This window comes from Phyllobates terribilis, unplaced genomic scaffold (genome assembly GCF_046119375.1).
Source record: "Phyllobates terribilis strain yellow unplaced genomic scaffold, ASM4611937v1 Scaffold_340__1_contigs__length_2048258, whole genome shotgun sequence".
NCBI classification, from domain to species: domain Eukaryota; kingdom Metazoa; phylum Chordata; class Amphibia; order Anura; family Dendrobatidae; genus Phyllobates; species Phyllobates terribilis.
The window spans coordinates 458,765-475,355 of record NW_027363100.1 but is presented as its reverse complement, the minus strand read 5'-3'; the positions used below and the strand labels follow the sequence as shown (position 1 = coordinate 475,355).

The 16,591-nt window shown below is 45.8% G+C and overlaps 1 pseudogene; it reads right to left on the bottom strand.

The window, feature by feature from the left end:
- LOC141221840 (uncharacterized) overlaps nucleotides 1-16,591 on the bottom strand; it is a 400,332-nt pseudogene that overhangs the window by 275,721 nt on the left and 108,020 nt on the right.

Genomic DNA, 16,591 nt, shown 5'->3' with positions numbered 1-16,591 from the left:
TGCAATATAAAATTGTGAGCCATGCCCCCTTGGAAAAGACCATAAAAATTAGCACTAAATATAAATGCCCATATCTCTACAACCATAGGGTGGATTTTAGCAAAACAAATATCAGAATACTCGGGGAAGAAGCAGACATAAGATAATAGTGAATCTCAGACACTTTTGATGTAGTGACGGGTCCTCTTTAAAGTTGCATTGAATTATTATCTAACTGATTATATAATAACACAGTGGCTTGCTGCAAGTAATGTCATGATAATAAGGGGACATAGTTCCTTGGAGACACCACATGGCGGCACACAGAAATGCTACAGGTGCATATTAATCAGTTGCATAACTCTATATAGATACAAAGAAAATATTTTAGAAGTTTATAATTAATATTTGTTTCTGACTTTTTGATTAGAATCTCCAGTTCAGAAGAAAAGAAAATATTTTCTAAAACTGAGAAGACAAGAAAAAACAGAGAAAGTAGAAGAGGGGGAAAGTAGGCGAGGTAAGTGTGACAATAATCTCCATGTTGTATGATGTCAGTGAGAAGAAGTCATGTGGAGCAGATGTTATCTATCAGTGGTGGGATTGTCACATGTATGATGACTGGCAAAGATCCCTGCCCTCTGTGTGATGAGATTCCTCTAACGTTCTCCCACAGTGACACCACAGTAGTACCCTCTAATATGGAGTCCCATTACTTACATTAGTTTTACATCTTTTCTCATAGGTTCCATCTTCCGCCGGATGATATCATCCTGCCGGCGTGGATTATCCAGGGCTGCTCGCGCTGTCAGAGGAAGCTGCATTTTTGCCTGCTGTCACCAGGGCACCTTAGACATCTCGAGGACAGAAAACCCCCACATCTAGCTCCCTGAAGAAACTACAGCATGTCCACCATCAATGCTGTACCTGTATGGAAGGATTTGAACCATCTACCCGTGGCCTCCTGACCAGCAAGAAACACCTGCTAAAGTTGAAGGCTTCTCCAAGAACACGTCTTCATCCTTCCATGCAAGATTTAATTAAACTAAATAAATACAAATTTTAAATTGATTAATGTCTTTCAGAATTTAATTGATTATTACTGATATTTTTGGTATATCAATACTATACATCATGTACCATATATCTGAAGGGTAGGATTCCAAAGTGGAGAACAGCAGTTCTATGTCTCCGATTAATCCTCTAAACCTCAGCTAAAAGTGGAGGAGAGGACCAAAGATTCTGTTATTCCTAAGAGTACATACACACATAGCCTTGTAGATGCCAGTAAACCATTGTGAATTGCTGGCAGCTGAGCTTTAGGAAAGCTACCTGTCCAGAGATGTGCACCGCCGACAGTGGTGAAAAAATGCATTATAATGAGGACAATATGGCCAAAGTACCCAGGAGCCTTTGGCCCTGGGCGGTAGCCCAGATTGCCTCATTGTAGTCTGCTAATGATTTCACAAGGAATGAAGCCCAGAGTGAAGAAGAAAGCCCATGAGAGTGATACCCACTTCAGAACAGAGAGAACTTTCCAATGACTACAACGGTTTCTGTATTGGCCACAAGTAAATCGAGTGGTGAAAGAAGATTACCGGAAATCCCATCAGGGTGAGATGACTAAACCCCCTAAACACAGAACATCTATATAGGTGAAGAGGATTTCTTTCCTATTGGAAGTGCTGATGGTGGACTATCTTATGATCAGCCGCTCCGATAATGGTTGTTTGTACTGTCTGGTGATGATGGATCATTTTAAAAAGTTTGCAGTCATGACTCCCACTGGGAATCAAACAGCCGAGTCAGTGGCCTGTGCCATCTGTCATGACTTCATGTGGGTATACGGGTGTCCAGAAAGAATTCACTCTGAGCTAGGAGCCTGTTTTCATGGAAAAGTCATGGATGAATTGCACCAACTGTACAACATTGAGAATTCCAGGACTACACCCTAGCACCCACAGGGAAATGGGGACTGTGAACGTTTCAACATAACTTTATCTACATTCTGAGAATTGTGGAGGACAACAGGAAGATGACAGGATGTCACACACTGTCTAGCGCTGTGTATCTGCGGTCTATTCTAGATGCTGCTGTAACTTAAACTGTGAAATTCCCTCTTGTACTGCATGGGTTAATGCCAATTCTATTGACATGTCCTGGTGGATGTGAGTTTCTGTGTGAGTCTACTCCCCTTAGCCTTTAAGCAGCCTCTCCTTCCACCAGGTGGTGCAGCTGATAGAGTTTCACTCTATACGTGGAAGCCGTGCTGTGCAGTCCTGTTTTTTTGTGCCGCTGAAGTCCTTTCCTTTGAGATTGCTGTACCTTTGTTCTGAGGAGGGAGATTAGGGGAATTAGTGCAGGGCTTGTGAAGGAGTTAGGGCTTAGGGTGGAGACCCAAACCTTCTCACCATCAGAGATACCTTCGGGGTCAGGGCTATTCAGGGTTCCCAGGGACAGATTAGTTTTCCCTGCTCACCCAGCCCGTATCTGCTATTTCCTCACCAGCATTCCCCTACACCGTGACACAGGAAGATGCAATGGCCTGAATTTGTACCAGAACTGGTCTGGGTGTACAGTAACCAGGTTCATGCCATGACAGGGTACACGCATTACACGTTGCTGTTTGGACGTAACAGCCGTAAGGTTACTGAGCTAGAGCTTGATCCAGAGGAAGATAGTACGAAGACAAACACCACAACTTTGGTGTGGAAACACCATCATCGGTTAGAGACACTGAGACTTAAGATTGTACAGAAGCCCCAGGGGAAAAGGCATCCTGTAGTAACTCCTGTGCAGGAGGCACCATTACAGCTGGGGAATCGAGTTTTGGTTCAAGTGAAGCACCCTTGGGGAAAATTGGACTACACGTGGGAGGCTGTTCCTCATCGAGTGACAAGGAGAGTACACCCCGAAAGGAGAAGGCGTCGCACCAGAGAGAGTGCGGCACCCTTACATGCTACCGCCACATGTGTCTGATGAAGAGAGAATGACCGGGGCTAGCTTAGAGGGTAGGCTAGAGGTCAAAATCACAGGAAGAGTGTCTCAGGGCCTAAGTGTTCCAGAAGAGACAGGTCAGGAGGGACTTCACAGATCTGAATGTACCAATGCTGGTGTTTCACCCAGGAGGTATGCAGAAGATGATTTCATATGGCAGTATGTAATACAGCAGACACAGGAGTGTGTTTGGATATTGGCGACTCTGAGACCACCACCAAGGAGCGTCTAAAGCATAAGTAACCTTTCTCATCCAAGTAATGGTGAGTTTAAAGAGTGGAGGAATGTAAGGAGAGTGAGTGACTCATATAATAGAAATGAGCTGTAAGGTATTTGTGGGCAGATGCTGTCATGTAGTGATCAGAGACTTTAGGTGTAGGAACCTGAAATGGTATTGGAACCAAGGGACAGAAGGCCGGCTGAATGAGAGGAAAGCAGAGCTAGGTGCACAGGGGACATGTGATCTGCAGCAGAAAAATACAAAAGCCACAGGGGTCAGGCCAGGAAGTCAGTCGTCGTCCCGACTTGTAACAAGTCACCTGTGGTAGCTAGGCCTGACGTAGGTGATGAGTATGTCCAGAAACACAAGATCAGTATTGGAAGTGGATTAAGCAAGGGGTGCAGAGTCCTTACAAAGGCTAAGAGATCCTGATTGTCGAGGCTAAAGATAGCAGATAGCGCAGACCCTATTGCAGAAATGGAAATTCGGTCGTGTGAGCGTAGACCCAATTGGAAGGACAGAAATTCGGTTATGTGAGCAGAAGGGAGCATGAGTTGTCTCTCTGGAAATTGGAGGCAAGGACAGAAGGTCTGTGGTAGAAGAAATTGACTGTGGCCCACAGTGTGAGACTTTCATCCTTGCAGGAAAGTGTAGTGTGGGCACCTGTTAGGGTCTGGGGTGGCGACTGCCATTGGAAAATACAGCGGGTTGACGGAGGCCCATACTGATTCGACCCAGACACTATTGGCTGACAGTCCAGTGTATCTTTAACTATTATAGGTTAGTGTGCATTTATACCAATATTCATACAACGATGTATGTTGCATATACTTTATGTGAATATTGATGTTACAGTGGTAATTGTACTCCGTATATGTTCTTGGTGTGAAGCTCAGTAGGAGTATAACCGAGCCACGCAAGGTTTAGTGAGCTTAACAGACAGTGGTTACCTGTATCAGGGAAAATCAAGGATATATAGTCGACAACTAAGCTATTGGTGTCATACTTCTTAGTGCTGTAGCGCTGGGTTTGATATTTTATAGGGCATCGTTCAGATAACCAGGCCCATAAACAGGGCCAGACGGTGACCACAAGCACGAGACAGAGAGAGAGCGCAGAGGTCGCTCTACACTGTCTGTATTGTCACTGATATATAATTGAATAATTTTGTAAATAGTTAATAAACAACTTGTTTTATTGTAGCACTGAGTCCGCGTTCTCTGTGCCACTGCAGCCAAACTTAAAAAGTCTAAAAAATGGAAAACAAATTCCGAGCTGCTCAAATTTTTTTTGACTTAACCCTGCTGTTCTGTTCGGGTCGACTATACACTTATAATGTTCTGGTCATTTTTGACCGGACATATTAAAGTCTTGATTTTTAGCTAATTTAAGTGTTTTCTTTGAATACCTGTTGCATTATTATACTGTATGTGAACATGGTTGTCCATAAACAAATGAAAAATTAAATCAAAAACTTAATTTTTTTTTTTTTTTTGTATCAAAATATGTTACAAGGCCTTATTGCAATATTCATGCATATTGCACATTTGCACATAAAAAAATAATCTTTATATAACTGTAAACTATCACTAATCACATCAAACTGTATGTAAATATATTTAAAAAAAAAAAGTTCAGTTTTTTCTATATAAAATGGTAAATAAGGTTCACGGTGCTAAATTTACTGTTTGCATTCGTCACAAGTATAATTTACATGTCTTTTGCAAAAGTACTTTTCACAACTGCAACATATCACATTTTAATCCAAAAGCGTAAAGGGGTCTATTAAATGCAATACTTCAGTCTTAGAGCAATCCAATCAAGATAAATGAAGCACAGATGCCAATAAAATCAATATTTATTTAACCACTTCGCCCCAGAACCTGGTTTTGCCTTCGTGACCGGGCCAATTTTTTCAATTCTGACCACTGTCACTTTATGAAGTAATTACTCTGGAACGCTTCAACAGATTCCCCTGATTCTGAGAATGTTTTTTCGTGACATATTGTACTTCATGATAGTGGTAAAATTTCTTCGATATCACTTGCGTTTATTTGTGAAAAAATCGGAGATTTGGTGAAAATGTTGAAAATTATCCAATTTTCAAACTTTGAATTTTCATGCCCTTAAATCAGAGAGATATGTCACACAAAATAGTTAATAAATAACATTTCCCACATGTCTACTTTACATCAGCACAATTTTGTAACCAAAATTTTTTTTTGTTAGGAAGCTATAAGGGTTAAAAGTTGACCGGCGATTTCTCATTTTTCCATTAAAATTTACAAAGACATTTTTTTAGGGACCACATCTTATTTGAAGTGACTTTGAGGGGCCTTTATGACAGAAAATACCCAAAAGTGACACCATTCTAAAAACTGCACCCCTCAAGGTGCTCAAAACCACATTCAAGAAGTTTATTAACCCTTCAGGTGTTTCACGGAAATTTTTGGAATGTGGAAGAAAACAATGAACATTTAACTTTTTTTCACAAAAATGTTACTTTAGACCCAATTTTTTTATTTTCACAAGGGTAACAGGAAAAAATGGAATATACAATTTGTAGTGCAATTTCTCATTAGCGCGCTGATACCCCATAGGTGAGGGAAAACCACTGTTTGGGCGCACTGCAGGGTTCGGAAGGGAAGGAGCGCCATTAGACTTTTTGAAAGAAAAATTTGTTTGGATAATTAGAAGACGCCATGTTGCGTTTGGAGAGCCCCTGATGTCCCTAAACAGTGGAAACACCCCACAAGTGACACCATTTTGGAAACTAGACTGCTTAGGGAACTTATCTAGATGTGTGGTGAGCACCTTGCACCCCCAGGTGCTTCACAGAAGTTTATAATATTGAGCTGTAAAAATAAAATGTTCACATTTTTCCCTCAAAAACGTTTTTCATCCCTTAATTTTGCATTATCATAAGGGTAATAGGATAAATTGCACCATGAAATTTGTTGTGCAATTTCTCCTGAACACGCCGATACCCCATATGTGGAGGAAAACCACTGTTGGTGCGCACGGCAGGGTTTGGAAGGGAAGGAGCGCCATTTGACTTTTTCAATGTAAAATTTGCTTGAATAATTAGCGGACGCCATGTTGCGTTTGGAGAGCTCCTGATGCCCCTAAACAGTGGAAATCCCCCACAAGTGCCACCATTTTGGAAACTAGACCCCTTAGGGAACTTATCTAGATGTTTGGTGAGCACCTCGCACCCCCAGGTGCTTCACAGAAGTTTATAATATTGAGCTGTAAAAATAAAATTTTCACATTTTTCCCTCAAAAACGTTTTTCATCCCTTAATTTTGGATTAACATAAGGGTAATAGGAGAAATTGCACCATGAAATTTGTTGTGCAATTTCTCCTGAGTACGCCGATACCCCATATGTGGAGGAAAACCACTGCTTTGGTGTACGGCAGGGTTCGGAAGAGAAAGGAGCGCTATGTTGGCTGGGATAGGTTGCAGACACCATGTCACATTTGAAGAGTCGCTGACATGCCGAAACAGCAGAAACCCCGACAAGTGACCACATTTTGTAAACTACACCTCACAAGGAATTCATCTAGGGAAGTAGTGAGTATTTTTTAATTTTTAAATTTATACCATTGGGCAGTGAAGAAAACATAATTGTATTTTTACCACAAAAAAATGTTTTACCCTCAGATTTTACGTTTTCACACAGGGCAATGGGTAAAAATGGTGCCGAAATGCGTCACACAATTTCTTCTAAAAGTGGCAATACCCCATATCTGGCTGTATCGTACCGCTCAGCCATACGGCGAGATCTGGGAGGGACGGAGCGCTATTTGACAATTGGAGAACAAATTATTGTAGAATAGGCATTTGGATTTGGGAGCACCAAATTTTCTGAATTTCTTTTGGGGGGCAAGGGCCATTTCGCTTTTCCAGAGCCTTTCTGCTACCAGTAACTTGGAATATTTTTGACAGATGACGGACCTGAGTGGGGACTAGCTTTTTTTGAGGACTGAGTTGAAGCTTTTATTGGGAACATTTTAAGTAACATTTATCCGGCGCTCGAGGCTGAGCACTTACATCGGGGTTTCCATCTATATTTCCAAGTGATGTAATTCAGATGAAACCCCTGTGGGATCCATTCACTGTAATGAGGCAGCAGAGTTACTCTGGACTCCGTCTGGCCTCTGTTTAGCGGTGTCCTTTTTTTCAGAAGTGCACAAAACTGTGGTCAACCGCACTTTTATGCACGCCTAAAAAACTGACACCGTGGGCTCACAGGCCAGATGGCATCCACAGTGGCCTATATCTGCCTCATTACAGGGAATCTTCCGTCATGGGTTCCGTCTCAATCACGTATCTCAGAGATTTACACGGAAACTCTGGTGTAAGTGCTCAGCGCAGAGCGCAGGATAAATGTGAGCAGAGCCTTACTGCGATCTTTGGGAGACATAATAAACAAAATCAGTAGCAGGTGAAGAATTGGTTTTATTTTTTTTTTTTACGCCGTTTCTCGTGCGGTATAAGTGATGAGATTACTTTATTCTTCGGGTCAGTGCGATTACAGCGATACCAGATTTATATCGGGTTTTTATGACTGACAGCTGTCACACAATAAGAGACGCTTTTTTTTGCAAAATCTAGTTTTTGCATCGCCATATTTTGAGAGCTATCATTTTTCTATATTTCGGCCTACAGAGTCATGTGACCGCTTGTTTTTTGCGGGACGAGTTGACGTTTTTATTGGTACCATTTTTGGGTACGTGACATTTTTTGATCGCTTTCTATTCTGTTTTTTGTGAGGTAAAATTAACAAAAACCAACAATTCAGGAATTGTTTTTTGAGTTTTTTTTATGCTGTTCTGTGTGTGGTAAAAGTGATAAGGCAGCGTTATTCTTCGGGTCTGTACGTTTACAGAGATACTACACTTACTGTATATTTTTTTATGTTTTGGCGCTTTTACACAATAAAACAATTTTATAGAAAAAATATTTTTTTTGCATCGCTTTATTCTGAGAGCTATAACTTTTTTTATTTTTCAGCTGATGGAGCTGTATGGAGCGTTTTTTTGCGGAACAAGATGACGTTTTCAGCGGTACCATTTTTATTTCCATTTTGCTTTTTGATCGCATTTTTTTCGACTCTTTGTTTGGCGATATGATGAAAAAGCATAGTTTTTTGCTCCGTTTTTTATTTATTTTTATTACGGTGTGCACAGGAGTTAATTAGTGTGACAGTTTTATAGATCGGGTTGTTTTGGACGCGGCGATACCAAATATGTGTACTTTTTTTGTTTTTGCATAAATATATGGATTTATTGGTTTAATATTTTATTTATTTATTTTTATTTATTTTGTGATTTTTTTTTTACATTTTTATTTAGTCCCTGTATGGGACATTAATTTTTATTTTTCTAATCACTGATCTCATCCAATGCAATAGATATGTATTGCATTGGTTGAGATCTATGCTGACAGTTTCACACTGTCCTTCTCCTGCTCGACTCAGCTGCAGGCTGAGCCTAGCAGGACACCGTATATGGCAGATCTGGAGGCGGTCATGTGACCTCCAGCTGCCATTTCAACGGCAGGTCCTGGAAGGTATCAGGGGGCCGTCGGAGAGGTAAGTGGACGACCCCCTCTCCTCTCACTATCTTCTATATGCCGCCATCACTATAGATTGCGGCATATAGAAGATAGCAAAGGGTTAACATCATTGGGACCTGATCCAATCAGGTCCCGATGATGTCCCCTGTCAGAGCTATCGCTCTGCACCGCACCCGCAGCGCTTGCAGGACCCTGGGGGTCCTGAGCACTGCGGGACCAACCACCGTTTTTAAACGTCGGCGCTGCACAGAGCCCAGGCAGCGCCGACATTTATATACAGTGGGCGGTCGGGAAGCAGTTAAGTACCGGGCAGGCCACAATAATGCCAACGCCGATGCCCTGTCCAGGAGGCCTCACCAGTCGGACACTGAAGAGGAAGTGGATGACCTGGAGGAGATTGAGCTACCTGCCTTTCACCGTAATGGAATGGTCCAAGAGCAACGAGCCTCCAGTAGCCATCGCGGTAGGACGTTAAACCCTTTGCCTCACCACAGCTGGAAGGAGACCCAGGACAGTGACCCGGTTGTCAGTCGTATTAAGGAACTGATAACCCAGGAAGGTTCCTCCCTGGAGAAAGACGCGTCTCTACAAGCCAAGCAACTGTGGAATGAGAGAAGCCGGCTGTTCATCTATAGAGAGAAGCTGTGCCGGAGGTACGTCAACCCGAGGACCCATGAGATGGTATGGCCGATTGTAGTGCCCAGGATGGACATCCAGATGGTGTTGGAGGCCTACCACGATCAGGCGGGGCACTTTGGCTGGAAGAAGCTAGAAGCCCTGCTGAAGTGTCGGTTTTATTGGGTAGGAATGCGCAGTTCCATTGAGAGGTGGTGCCGGGACTGTGGACCCCGTAGCCTCAGGAGAAAAGACTACAGCAGCCAGAAGGCACCCCTGCAACCCATCAAGACGACTCGACCCTTGGAGATCGTGGCCCTGGATCATGTCAAGCTGTCACCCAGCAGGTCAGGATATTCCTATGCCCTGACTCTAACATACCTGGCGGCGTTCTTGCATAGGGCACCATCTCCCAATATGCAAGATCGCAAACTTGATCATCAGTCCAGTCTGCTAGCCTGGCTTCTTTCCATGCTGTCTGCTTGCCTCTGTTCTGGCTGCTTAGGGCGGCGGCCCGGTCACTTCCTGTTTCGTGTAGCTGCTGTGGGCACACCCCTAATGCGTCCTCAGCCTATTGCTATCAGTCATTGGATATTTAAACCAGCTCCTCATACAAGCTGGTGCCTGAGCAATGCATTCCGTCAGATGGCTTTTCGCTGCTGATGTGCCAGGTCCTGTCTGAACTATATTCTAGCCTGTTGTCTGTCTGCCTATCCTGGAGGCTGTATTTCCAGGCCAGTGTGAACACGCTGCTAGCCTGTTCTTTCCGCCTTCTAGGGGCCGCATACCTAGACCCGCTCCTGTATCTAGCCTGTTCCTGTCTGAACACGCTCCTAGCCTGTTCTTTCCGCCTTCTAGGGGCTGCATACCTAGACCCGCTCCTGTATCTTGCCTGTTCCTGTCTGAACACGCTCCTAGCCTGTTCGTTCCGCCTTTTAGGGGCCGCATACCTAGACCCGCTCCTGTATCTTGCTGCTGTGTCTGTTCTTGTCTGAATACTCTCCTAGCCTGTTACCTGTTTTTCTCTATGTCCGTACCTTCCCTTTTCCTGCAGAGTCTGAACCCGTACCTAACTCCTACTCGTTGTCCCTGTACTCCCGTTTGTGAGTTTAGAGTCCACTCGCTATTTCATTGCAAGTATCTTGTGTGTATCTGGTTCTGCCTTTCCCTTCCAGTCTGTTCCGTGTGAACAGAGCCCTGTCCCCTCTGCTCTGCCTTTGCTCACCGCTCCGGCGGTTCTTGCCTGCTCTGCCTTGCTCACCGCTCCGGCGGTTCTTGCCTGCTCTGCCTTGCTCACCGCTCCAGGCCGTCTCGCTCTGCTCTGCCTTTGCTTGCCGCTCCAGGCCGTCTCGCTCTGCTCTGCCTTTGCTCACCGCTCCAGGCGGTCTCGCTCTGCTCTGCCTTTGCTCGCCGCTCCAGGCGGTCTCGCTCTGCTCTGCTTGTCTACCGCATCTGCGGTTCTGTTCCTGAGTCCCAGTCTGTACTGGAACTTATCCAGTCTGTGCTCCAACCTGCTAGTGCCTCCCTGTCGGCACTCCAGCCGTGCTTGCCAGTACCCCCTGCCTGCATACCAGTCGTGCTTACCAGTGCCCGCCTGTCTGCATACCAGCCGTGCCTGCCTATACCCACCAGTCAGTGTGCCAGCCTAACCTGCCTGTTCCTGTATTCTCCGGTGTGGGTCAACAGCCGTGTCCGGGGTCTGACCTGGAGTAGCACCTGGTCCCTCTGCTCAGTTCCTCCCTGGTGCACTGGCGTCGTTAGCCGTCGTGCGACCTTGGTCGGATCGGGTAGATACTTAGTTACGCCCCTCCAGGCACTCTCCGGTTCTTGGTCCAGTGGGATCACTAAACACGCACACGCCAGTCAGTACGGGCATGTGCATAACACTGACCATGGTGGATCACTACTCCCGGTTCCTGGTGGTCGCCCCCGCAAGGATCTGACGGCAGAAACCGTGGCAAAGACGTTTCAGGCGTACTTCAACAGGCCACATGGATACCCGGAGCAGGTGCTGACAGATCAAGGCTCAGCCTTTGAGGCCGAATTGTTCAAGGAGTTCTGCCATCTGTACGGGTGTAAAAAGATCCGGACTACACAGTACCACCCCCAAACCAACGGTCTCTGTGAAAAGATGAACAACATCATCATCGACCTGCTGAAGACCCTACCACTAGAGGAGAGAAATTAGTGGCCAGACCTACTACCTGACCTGGTAGATCTGTACAACCACATACCTGTGAGTTCCACCAATTGTACTCCAGCATATCTCATGCGAGCAAGACCCGGGAAGTTGCCCATGGACCTGGAGCTTGGTGTAGTAGAACCCGAAGCAGATATGTCCACTGAGGACTGGGACACGACCAGACAAGAGCAGTACAGAAGAGTACAGGCCTGTGTCGAAGACAGTCTCACTCGGGTGAGGGACAAACAGGAAGCCCACTACAATAGAAGTGCGCCCGCAGAACCCGTCACACCAGGAGAAGTGGTGTTAAAAAGAAAAAGGAGAAACCACAAACTTGATGACCAGTGGGAGAGAGAACCCTACACTGTGTTAAACTCAAGGTTTGATAACCGGAAGACCTGTTTAATAACTAAGGACGGAGGAAGAACGACTGCAACAGTATCCAGAGACCATCTGAAGTTGTGTCCAGGTCTGCTAAAGCCCCAGGAGGAAGTGCCTCTCACCGTACCAGAGGAGCCTAAAGAAGCAGTAATACATACTGAATTAGGAGATTTCCCGGCAGATTGGCCCCAACTAGGAGGAGCAGTAATCATACCTGTAATCACCTTCTACCCACAGCAAGAAGAACCTGTAGGTGCCCCAGAAGAGCCTGCTCAAGAAGAATCCCCGGAAGAAGGATCCCAGGTTGGAGCAGAGCAAGAAGGCCAACTAATGGTACACTTGCCAGTCCCGCAGAGAGGTCAAGGCAGTCTTGTAGCCCCTCCACACCTAGTGCTGACAGAATGGAAAGTAGTGCAACTACCAGTACCACAAGCATCCCAGTACCACGTAGGTCGACACGTAGCACCAAAGGTCAGACCCCTGTCAGATAGAGAGAATAGAAAGGAAACTCTGACAGTGTAGATAGTTGTCCCTGGGGTATGTTATTTGTATGTAATTTTCGTGTATTTCATTATTCATATGTGTTTTTGCCTTGCTAATGAACAATTCAAGTGATATGGACACTTAACTTGCATCTAGTTACCAGTAAGGGTATATACATAAAGAAGTTTGTGGAAGAGGACTGTGTGCAGCCCAAAAACTGTTTCCTGTAAATAATTGCGCTCCCTGGAGTGCCCCCTTTAGGTGACCTCAGAATAAAAACCTGTCTGGGTGGCAGAAGTGGAGGTCCAACTCAGAATCGCCATGCCTTGCAGCCACCCAAGGGCCTACGTGGAGGGTTTGCTTTGGACAGGTCCCTCAAGCTACCTTGTACTTTACCTGTGAGATGGACACCCTGTCAGGGGACCTCACCGGAACAGACTTAAATTCTGAGGACGCTCTATATTTGTATATATTTATTATGTTTTTACACCTGTAATGTTCAAGAGATGTGCCTCCCAAAAAGGGAAGAAATGTTATTATTGTTTAACCTGTTTTGCAAAATTGCTTCAGTCCGGCAGTACTGAGTTTTACTAGGGGGGAATGTGGTGCCCTGCTGCGCATGGTGCCACAGAACCCAGAAGGGGGCATGGCTGGATTTCTTCACAAGAGGCCCTCACTACTTTCATACACCTCCACTTTCCACCTCATACCACCAGAGGGAGCCCGGATAGGGATATATAAAGGGAAGGTGGAGCCAGGCAGCTCAGTCTTCAGAACAGATTAGTCTTCAGTCTGCAGTGAGTGAGTGTGCAGAGCAGTCAGACAGAAGGTGTCTGAGAGCGTGCCGACGCTCAGAGAGCGGTGAAGACGCAGTACACCAGCTGCCTTGTAGTGAAGGCCCCGAGCGTGGCCGACGGCGAGGAGATAAAGAGAGAGAAACCAAGTGGGCAGAGGAGCTCAGTAAGCTCACCCCGCTATATTTACCGGACACCGGGTCCGTGCCTACAGGGATCCATTACACCCAGTAGGAACAACCGGAATCCCAGGAGGACTACAAGTCCCTGGCAAACCTGAAGATAGACACGTACAGGACCAGGAACCCCGACGTCCAGGGAAAGTGGTTACCAACCGCAGGTCCTACCTCAGAGCAACAGGTTAAGAAAAAGCAGGACACATAAGCTAGGCCCAGTTGCAGGCTGGCCAGGAGCATACATAGAGACAGGAGGCCTTATACCCGCTCACTGGGGAGAAGTCCAAAAGTGTGCCCTTCACCTGGAGTACCCCGGACCGTACTTAACAGCTGTACCAGTAAAAGGTAACAAAGCAAACCCCCTGTCTCTGTCCGTTACTTCTGCTGCGCTATCGTCCTCTCCCTGCACCACAACGCCCAGCGCAAACTGCATCGTTCTATACTGCCCTGAGGCCCGCTCCATCTTAGCTGCCCTGACACCGGCCTCGGAGTACTGTTGCGGCGCTGGTGACCTTCACCAGACACCACAGGTGGCGTTACGAATTCCCCGAACTTTTATTAGAATTTTATACCCCCTTTTTGTGTACTGACCGCCCTGGGCCAGCCAACGTGATATAACCCCGGCGATCAGCCACCGGCCCCCTGGGGGCGAGTCACCAGCGTGCCTATCCATGCAATAAGACCCCGATGCCAGCGCGGGTATCCCGACTGGCCATTACAGGATGCAGATGGAAGTGCCATTGGGGGGGGATATGCCAACCAAAGACAGCGGAAATCATGCAAAACGTCAAAAAATAACTTATCAGCATGCTGCCTACTGGAACAGTCCACCTAAAGTGGCCGACCGCTGTATTCCCTTTGTTACTAAAAATCTGGCACAAAATCCTTATCTACTTGCCAGTCTAATCACTAGCCAGTCTAATCACTAGCCAGTCTAATCACTAGCCAGTCTAATCAATAGCCAGTCTAATCACTAGCCAGTCTAATCACTGGCCAGTCTAATCACTGGCCAGTCTAATCACTAGCCAGTCTAATCAATAGCCAGTCTAATCACTAGCCAGTCTAATCACTAGCCAGTCTAATCACTGGCCAGTCTATAATCACTAGCCAGTCTAATCACTAGCCAGTCTAATCACTAGCCAGTCTAATCACTAGCCAGACTAATCACTAGCCAGTCTAATCACTAGCCAGTCTAATCACTAGCCAGACTAATCACTAGCCAGTCTAATCACTGGCCAGTCTAATCACTGGCCAGTCTAATCACTAGCCAGTCTAATCACTAGCCTTGCGCCAAACTTCTAACAGAAATCTCCTATCAGAATCGCAAGAAAGGAATCAGCAGGCGATCTCTTAGACCAGTCTGAACTAGGACTAAGTAAAGGAGCTAATACAATATAAAGAGGTGAAACTGTTACCAAAGCCTTGTTATTCCGCTCACAGTAACGTCTGAGCCAGCGTCGCTGACACCTCTGCAGGCCGATTTATGCTTTTAGAAAAGTCACATGAGTATCACTACACATGAGACTTCTGCAGCCGGACAGGAGTCCTGCCCCGGCTTCTGCCCTCCGCCACGCGTCATCTACAAATATGACAGGCGGGTGGGAGACGCCACATCTCTACTTAGATAAATGTCCTGCTTTATCTCCTGTGCATTGGCACAAGGACGGGTATGTGCCTGCGGGCCGTCAGCATCTTCCCTGAGGAGAGCGGGCACCTTCCCGGCCGCCGCACACCGGAGATGCAGGTCCGGTGCAGGAATAACTGTGTTCCTTTGGCAGGATTGCCAGAACTTGTTCCCTCTACTTGTCGGCACCACCTGGACTAACTACACAGCAATAAATCTCCCCTCCTGGCAGTGATGTGGAGCAGGTTGCTCTGTAGCTGCACGCTCCGGCCCCCCAGAGCCTGAGTAGTACAGACATACACTACATGGCTGCACTGACCACCAGAGGGAATAACGGACATAATAAAGGTGGACAGGATAGGGGAAAATAACCACATGGATGCAATTAAAGGGTTATTGCCAAAATAGAAAATCATCTCTTATCCAAAGGTTAGGGGATAACTTACTGATCACTGAGGGTCTGACTGCTGGAACCCCTAGCAAAGCCAAGAACAGGCAGCATGCTCAGCCTCCCCTCCATTCACTGTCTATAGGACTGCCCAAAAATAGCCAAGAGCAGCGCTCCACTAGTTCTGGCAGTCCCACAGACGATGAATGGAGTGGTGGTTGAGTATACTCACTGCCGCTCCGTTCATTCTTAATGGGAGTGCTGGAGACCAGCCGAGCACAGAGCTACAGTCGTCCCATAGAGAATGTATGGTGCAGCAATGATCGACCATCACATCAGTCACTAAGGACTCTTCAAATCCCCAGTTTTCAGGATTGGTGAGGCTCCCAGCAGTCAGACCCCATCCATCGGGAAGTTATCCTATGGATAGGAGATATCTTTTAAACTTTGTACACCCCCTTTGAAGGATTATTCAGTCTAATTCTAAAGTCGGGGGATACTGACAGCCGCCCTCCACTAATCACACCATGTTGGCATATTGTAGTGATATCCCACCGCATTGTGATGGAAAGAAGAATATAACTGTATACAGAATAACATGGAGATGTTTGATAGAATCCAGCAGCCCGGAGGTTATGGGAGCGCCGCCAGCTTCTGTACCTCTGTACTAGATGGTATACAGCAGTGACCGTCCCTACACGGGACCCTGATCATCAGGAATATTGCCTCTTACACCCGAGCCCAGGGAATTCTAATTACTAGTGTACACGGTTATATCAGTTTATTATCACCTCCGGCCATGAAAGAATTGTCACATTATTTATTTTATAGAATTTTGTCTAGCATGGAAGTTATGAAACCTTACAAATCCATGCTCAGTACTCTCTATATACATGTATAAATTAGATACATTGTAAATGAAAACATCATATATTTAGGAGTTTGTGAGCTACATATCCTTATATACTCCCTGCAACCACTTTGATGTTGCACTTTACTGCAATGCTGTGGCAGCCAAAAAAACGTCATTCTGGCATTTTGATTTTTTCCCCATTACAATGTTTACTGATCAGATTAATTAGGAGACTTGGAGCGGCGATCGTCTGATCGCTTGTGCTGTACATACACTGCAATCTATAGCAGAAATCACCATCTTCTATGAACGCCGGC